This window comes from Pteronotus mesoamericanus, unplaced genomic scaffold (genome assembly GCF_021234165.1).
Source record: "Pteronotus mesoamericanus isolate MK-2021 breed Mesoamerican mustached bat unplaced genomic scaffold, CSHL_Meso_final scaffold_99, whole genome shotgun sequence".
Classification (NCBI taxonomy): Eukaryota; Metazoa; Chordata; class Mammalia; order Chiroptera; family Mormoopidae; genus Pteronotus; species Pteronotus mesoamericanus.
In genome coordinates, this window is record NW_026555330.1 from 14,383,955 (window position 1) to 14,392,388 (window position 8,434).

Consider the following 8,434-nt stretch of genomic DNA (forward strand, 5'->3'; position numbering starts at 1 on the left):
CATTTTAGGAAACACACTGATAGAATTACAAGGAGTAAGCGATTTATCTACAGTCATATTGGCTGAGTTGAACAAAACACTCTTGGTGACTGGTAAATGACACAAAATGTATTATTAAGCGTATAGAGTATCTGACCAGGTTGGTTATGAAGCTTATTCTAATAGATTTATATATAACCCTGGGCATGATTCTCAAGCACAAACAGAACACTTAAAAAAATTGACATAATAAGTCAAAGCCTAGCTCACTGATGGCCATCAATGAAGTGTAGACCACATTCTCTACCTAAAATGCAGTCGGCTCACTCCACCATTGAGATTAATTTAAGGAAGATCCCCAAAGCCGTTGCATCATTGCTTAAGTCCATGACAATTAATGCAAAAACAATTCCATGGACAGTAAAACACAAACTTTTAAATAACCCATTGGTCAAAGAAAATACAATAATTTTTATGCTTTTAAAAATTGGTTGAAAATGAAAAGATTGAACATCAAACTTGTGGGATACTACTAAAGTAATTTAGTGGGAGATTTTTACCTTTAAATGTTTGTTAAAAAAGAAAAACACTTAAAGTGAATTGAGTCATTTAATAAATTGAAAAAAGTAGTTAAATCAAGGAAACATAATAAAGTAAATTATAAAAATAAGACTAGAAAATACTGAGGTGGGGGAAAAACAAAAAAGAGAGGAAACAAAATAGAGTTGGTTCTATGGGAAAAAATTAAAATGAGCTAAATTCTTACGGTGGTAAGAAAAGGCTAATATAATCAACTAAACTAAAGGTAAAGAAAAAGAAAATGACATTAAGACTGACAAAACATAGCTCGAGATAGAGATTTCTTAAAAAATTATAGTATGCAATAAGACTTTAAATTGATTGCAATTAATTAAAGATATGAATAGACCCATAACTATTAAAAATATATTTACTATTTTAAAATATACCTTGTAATAGTATCAACAATAGAATTCAATTAATTAACTAATTAATTAAAAATATATATACCTCCTCTCTAGATCCACAAATTACAGACTTAGGTGGTTTAAAATAGTTCTACCAGTTCTTTAGGTAACCTCAATTTTATGTAAAATGCTCCAAAGATAGTGAAAGAGTAAAAGTTTCTTGTCTCTTTTAAAAAGAGTATTAGAGGGAAAGAAAATTATAGACTGTCACCAAGTTGAGTGGACCCAAGGTTTAATCCTAGATAATCTCCACACACTTTCTCATGGGAGATTAGAGATGAAAGAAGCGTAGCCACGTCAATACAGTCATAAAAATCCAACATAATGATAAAACTATACTCAAACACTAGAAGGAAAATTTCTCAACTTTACCAAGTGGTATTTACTGAAACTATAACAACTATCATACATAATGGTCAAACATTAGAAGCTTTTTATTTCCAAAGCCAGGAGCAAGACAGGGTGCTTGCTCTCCTTGCTTCCAATTCCTGGTCTCCTGGAGCCCTCGCTAATATAACACAAAGAAATAAGAAAAAGGAATAAACTGTATATGTATGTATAGAACTACAGTGATGGTAATCGCTATATTTCAAATGTGGTATGGTGCAACAGAAAGAAATTAACAAAAACTTCGGACCATCAATTAAGCTTTAATTCTATCCCTAACTCACACAACTTATGAAAATTAATTCCAAGTGGATTGAGATCTAAATGTAAAAAACATAATTTAAAAAGAAGATAATGTAAGATCTTAATGAGCTTAAGGTAAGGAAGAAAAGTATAAGCCATAAAGGGGAAGAAAAAACACACTCGATCACATCTAGATAAAAATGTCTATGTATTAAATAGCATTGGAAGCATAGTGAGAAATGTATTTAGCTGGCATTATTTATCTGAGGACATTTTAATCGTAACTTCTTGCTTTGTTTTCCTTTACTTGAAATCAACAGCTCAAGTCCCCTAACGCGCTGTGTTACCTCACTTAACATTCTGTTCGGAGCCTTTTATTGCACACACCACACGCCAGCGGCCGTGCCCGCACGACCTCGCTCACAGGCCCGCACCCCGCCTTCCTGCCGCTAGGGGTTACAGCGAGCATCCTCAGTGATGTGCACATTGTTCCTCAAGCCTTAACTCCTTCTTCTGAAGACATCAGAAAGGGTGTTTTGATTTCAAACCCCTGAATTTTAAAGCTCGGTTTGTATCTTGACAATGTGAGAAGACACTCCCTAACTTTTATGGGATGGAAGCATGATTTTATCTAAAATGCTCAGTAATGCCACATGCTCACCAAACCCACATCAGAACAGCTCTAGCAAAGATTCAAAACACCCTCACTGTCGTTGGCTGTAAGTCTGTCCTTTCCTCGTTTAGCTCCTTCCTTTCCCTGGTAATATTCTTAATTTACTTCACTGGGCGAATTCCCTGTGTGAGCCATCTTTGTTATTCTGAAAGAAACCTTTTATTGCGATCCCTGTTTATACATATGGTTAGCACACACAGTCCGGGGGCCCGCGTGGGGGCCACGGGGGGCACGTTGACGCATCTGTGTGCGCGGCTGCTCCCAGTTACCACGAATGCACGTCACCGGCCTTGAAGGAAAACCCGTGCTTTGCATCCGTGCTCTCTTCACACCGTAAACTATCCGGTATAATCTCATTTCCTTCTAAAGACTGGCTCCTAAATGTGTCTTTTCTTTATCTCAAAATTCCTGAGCTGTCAAGTCAAGTTACTCTTAAAGGGCTCTGGGAATTCCAGTCTAGAGAAAGGTATATTAAAGTATCATTATTCAAACCTAAAAATTTAATACAAGCGTTAACTGGGTTTCCCAACGGTGGGGGCGCTTATCGCAACCTTTCTCTTGAGGACACGATGACCTTTCCGCAGACAGAAGCCAGGAGTAGCTCGCGGCGTTTGCTGTCGGCAGAAAACGGGGGGGAGGGAGAGCACCATCCCCCAACACACACGCACAACTTCCTTGACTGTGTGATTTTAAAGTCTTTTAACTTTTCCCCGTTTCAAAGGGACATTTGGTCGTGAATGGTGGCAGCGGCTCTTCCTTTAATTTGTGACATCTAATCTTTACTTTCGGCTCCGCCAGTCACATCGCGCCGTCTCGTTGCACGCGCCCTGACACAACGCATCATGGCCAAAGCGATCCAATATCGTGTGACATTTTTCTAAAAAAGGATATTAAGCGGTGGCAGGAGATAACACCTGAAATGCGTCTGCGTGGGCCCAGGGGATTGTTCTCCCGGGCAGTGTGCCCCCTCGGAGTCCGGCCACAAGAATCGCGATTGCCCTTTACATACAAACATCCTTATCCACGTGGCCTCCTCTTATGCCTAATGCACGCATTCCTGTCGGGGCGCAGCCACTTGCTTAAGCGGCTTTGCTGCCTCTTTGCAGTCAGCTCAGGCACACCGTCCTCAGCAGGAGCCTGGCTCCGCGATTCATTGCCTGAGATTTCCCACGGAGCCAACACGATGCTCGCTCAGCCCCGTATGGCTGCGTATCCATTATAACCAGGACAAGGAAGCAGGACGCAGGAGTCTGAGCAGCTATCTAAGAATAGCTCCCTGACGCCTAGCTTTACTCACAATGAGTGAACAATGGACTCTTTACACGTGAGCGCCACGTGGGGAGGAGCAATCACGGGAGCTCACCTGAGTTAGAGAAGGGGAGAAGAAGTTAGAGGGAAACCCCTAGCCAGCAGGTCAGTAACTAGTTTGCAGAGCCCAGAGCATCTGGCCATGGGAGAGGAGAGTCGTGCTTTGTCACAGAGGAAGGGGGTGCTGTCCTGGCTTTGCGCCGAGCAAGCACATTCGTTATTCTGAGACCAGCTCTGCAAGTGGCTGGTTTCACTAGTTAGTTCATTAGCAAAACTAATCGGCAAACCACAAAAGACTGGGGGTAAGTTTAACCAATTCTAATGGAAGGTTTGGCAAAACAGGATTTTTTTGGTACTGAACAGGGTAGGCTGTGCTGGAAGACTGTGCACATCCTCTTGTGTATCCTTGTAGCTCATGGCGAGTTTCGGCGTGGGAGAAGACGCCACAGCCGAGGCAGGGGGGCCAGGGAGGGCGCGCCGGGTTATTCCCACGACCTCAGCCACTCTGGAGCTTCAGCGGTATCCTGACCGAGGGCGGGGACAAGCTCTAATAAGGAGGGATTTCCGCGCCCTTTTCTGTCTGAGATTTGTGACTGTAGAATTAAATGTAATAATGTGTGTAGCACATGGTATATGATAACCATGGGGTAATTCTCGAGTGTTGCCATAACTTAGACCCATTAATCAGAGGAGCGCTGGAGTAGTTTTACCTGTTGACCAAACTAGGGCAAGATTACCTGGTTCGCCTGCGGTTGGTACAGACTCGGGGTAAGCAGATTGGTCCCTGTTCTTCCTTTTGTGCAATGGCGTTGCTTGTTTGTGCGCTGAGTTGAAACATTGGGGTCCAATCAATAGTGCGTGTTTGTGTGGCTGTTCCCTACAGCCGCATAGTCACTTCAGTGTGACTGACCAATGACGTCTGATGCCGGCCCTTCGGGTCGGGGCGTGCGCTCGCCCTTCCTCGCGACACCTCCGTGAGTCCCTGAAGCCTCTGGGGAGCCTGTTTGCTCCTTGGTTAGACATTCTGCCAAGTGTCCTCTGTGGATACGCAAAATCACTTTAATTTCGAGTCATCGTCCTGAGCTCTAACAGAGGCTGGTAGTTTTGCTTTTGCCACCGTAGAAAGAACGTGGGTCGGTCGGTTGGTTTTTTTCAATTAAGTTTTGCAGTATGTTTGGTTTGGGCTTTCTTAAGCCTTGCATAACGGTCACATGTATAACCAATTCTCATTTTGAATATTGCATTGAGAATTCTGCCGTGTACCTAAAGCAGGCAATATTGGTTATTGCACCTTCAGAAAGTTACTACCTTTGCATTGAATGTTTTGCAACATCGAGAGAAAAGAAGAGCGGACATATGGGAATGCCTGGTTAGAAGAACCCAGACTGACTGCTAATTTGGTCTTTTTTAGAGGAGTTAGTCTTACCTACTTACCCCCAAACTGTAGACGAGGCCCCTGGGGCTTCCTCGTGCCCTGCGGCCTGCAGGGCGCATGGACACGCCGGGGAGGCTTTCTCTGCCCTCGGGCGGCTGGTTTTGGCCTTGTTTGAGCGTGGGAACTGAGGACATCGGTGCTCCGGGCCCTGCGGCCACCCCTAGCCCCACTGCCAGCGCGCGGTCTATACCGGGCCTGCTCCGACCGCCCCCCACCCCCGCCGCCCCTCTCAGCCGTGGGGCGAGAAGAGGCCCGGGCATGAATCAGGAGCCTTCCTTGCGGGCGGGGATGGCAGGCGACACTGAAACGCTTCAGCATCCGCTAGAACTCAGCAGCGACAAAAAAAATGGTATCTGAAAACCTGTCAGAGTGAAATTCCAAGTCCAGGAGGAAAAAAAATCTTGACAGAATGTATTTTTGTCTTGAAGCATCTGTGTACCAGGCAGCACGCAAATGTCTGGGGGACGGACTGAAACAGAAGGGGCTTCAAGTAGAACTTCCATGAAGCTGCTTTTACCTGGTTTTTATTTTGTCTTCCCAGCATTTCCTCCATCGTGTCACGGCGGTGTGCTAAACAAAGCTGTCCTCGGACTGGCGGAACTCACCCCCGAGGGGCGGAGGGTGGCCGCGGCGGGCGGAGCCGCCCGCAGGCGGCAGTGCCATCTGTGAGCTGCTTCCCGGGGCTCAGGGCCACCCGCCCCTCCACGCGACCCGCGCCTTCCGACCAATAGCACCAGCGCGTTCGCCGAGGAAAGCCCGTCGACGGGCCAGAAGCTCCATAGACAGGCCAGGCTGTCACTGTCCTTTGTAGGTATGAGCTGCTTCTGCCCCCTGCAGAAAATACACACAGGGGAAAACAGGGAGATTAAGAAATAATTACCAGAATGGATAAGCAGGAAGATACTAGATTCATACATTTAAGCTTCTTCCCGAGGCTAAGCTGGTAGATTAATCATAGTTCCAAATAGAGTTCTTCTTGTACAAAAGTTTAAAAGAGATGATTAGCTTCTCACATGTTTTGCTTTCATTTCACACGTATTTCTAGCTATCTCTTTCAATAAATCTCAAATCCAGGGCTCTGCATGGGGTCCCTGTGTTTCTGGTCTTGTTCTCAGCCAACTGCCAGTTAATTAACACTAAATATGTTAATATATGCTTTAAATTTTACTGACATTTGATTGTAGAGAAAGCTAGCTAGCTTGATTGATTGATTGGTTGGTTGATCAATTTACATACGCAGAGGCTGGCCAAGAAAGGTTGTCATATAATCTCCTCCGAGGCCTCACCCCCCCAAGCAATCCCAGCAGATGAATTTCCAAGAGTGCGAAGCTTATCCTAGCTGTCCGGGCAGGACCCCGGCCCAGGCACCACACTGACCGGCAGCTGTGCCCCGGAATCAGTGTGATTGCCAGGGCGCCAGTTGTGCCTGTTAACACAGGCCTGGGGACCAAGTGTCGTTCCGCAGTTGTCACATCACACGACGGTTTCATTATGAACATAGTGGTGAACACGGTTATGCGGGAAGCTATTGACTGACCCGCCTCACCGAGGAAGGCCGCGCCTGTCTGCGTTAGGACACTTCACGTCACCGCCTGGCAGTCGGCGCACGTCTACGCCGCCTCTCTCCTCGTGAGAGGAGTGTCTCGTCTTCGCTGCCCTGCCCCTTTGAGGTTTGCCCGTGAGGGTCCTCTTCTATTTGCATGTGTCAGCCACGGGGGAAGAGCCACGGGACCGCCCCGCCCCGCCCCATCTGGCCTGTGAGCCAGACGTCGATTCTCCTGAGCTGAGTTGGAGACGCGCCGGTGCTTGGTGCTCGCTCCTCATTGTCATTTCTGGCAGTGAAAACAAATAGCTTTTCTGTGTCGGGTGGGTTCCTGGGTTTTGAGGAGACTCCCCTATAATTGGACTATCCAGAACGGGTAGAGGAGGGAAGGCCAGCGCCTCCCACGGTCTCTCTCCCCTGGATTGTCACAGTTGGAGGGCGAGAGGGAGCCCTGGTCCCCGCGGTGCCGATGCCGTCCCCCCAGCGCCCTGTGGGTCCTGCACATGGTCGCCTCCCAAAAGCTGGACACTCCTTTCACGGGGTCCATGTGTTTCCAAGGAGCTTTCCGGCTCCTGCTTGTTGAACAGATACCACTGACGAAGAATATAAAGGACTTAAGGTCATCTGCCACTGACAGTTTAATCAAACTGGCACATCCTTCAGAAACGGGGTGACAGGAGACATTAATTATGGTGATCAAGGCTGTGGCATATTATTAAAGGGCAATTAAAAACAGCATGCATTTGGCATGAACAGCCTAAACCATTTCGTTGTTTAACATGGACTGTCACCTGTGACTCACTTTGCCTCTTTGACGTGGGGTCACCCCGTGTCCCTATTGGTCATTAGGGTTCCTTCCCTTAAATTCCACGTGGGACGGCTTCTCCCAGGCCTCCCTGCCAGTGTGCACTGTGCAGTGTGAAGGTTGAACCTGCACTTTGTGGCGGCAGCTGCGCCCCCGCGAGTGGATGGGATGAAGCAGCACACGTCTCCGAAGCTCCTGGCCAAGGCGACGCCCTCTTCATGCACCTAGAGTGGCCAGAGGCCAGGCCGCGGCACCCCTGGAACGTGGACTCTGGGCCCACGCTGCCCGCTGTCCCGCCGAAGAGCCTAATGCCCCTGGGCGACTTCAGGCCTCATTCTACACCCCGTGTCTGTGTACCCCTCCACAGGGGGATAGAAACTCTTCTGTTTGCATTTAAATCTAAGCGAACGGGTTTACAGCACTTGGAATGCAGCTTGACACACAAGAAGTGCTCAAAAAAATAAACTGAGATCGATGTTGTTATTATTGGAACCCAAGCGAAGACTCACTGAGCATAACCTCAAACAGCGGAGAGTTCAACAGGCAGAAGCGAATGCTCCTGGACAAGGAGCGGTCCCGCCGTCGGGAGGACCCTGGGCCACAGGACAGGGCCCCCGGCTCAGCCTCAAACTGCCTGGAAAGGGTGCGGGCGCCTCCAGCACCTTCGCGTACATCCCACGTGCACTTGAGTTTGGCCCCCGGAGCCCGCACTCTGCGGTCCCCCCTTATCCTCGGCCTCGGCCCTGATGGTGTCCATCACCCCGGTCACCCACGGTCTGAAACAGTCCACAAAAACCCACAAGTTGTGAGTCCTGCCCCGTCCCGTGCAGCGTGGTGGCTTCCCCAGCTGCCCAGCTCTGCTCCGCTCTGCTCAGGGCGCGAGTGCCCGTGTCCAGTGTGTCTGGGCTGTTGGCACAGCACAAGCAAGTACTGGGGGGGGGGGGAGAGAGAGCGAGAGAGAGCGAGAGAGCGAGCGAGCGAGCATGACCACGGTCACATAGCTTTCATTACAGTGCATTGTCATAATTGTCGTATTTTATTATGAGTCACTGCTGGTACTCCCTTACAGTGCCTA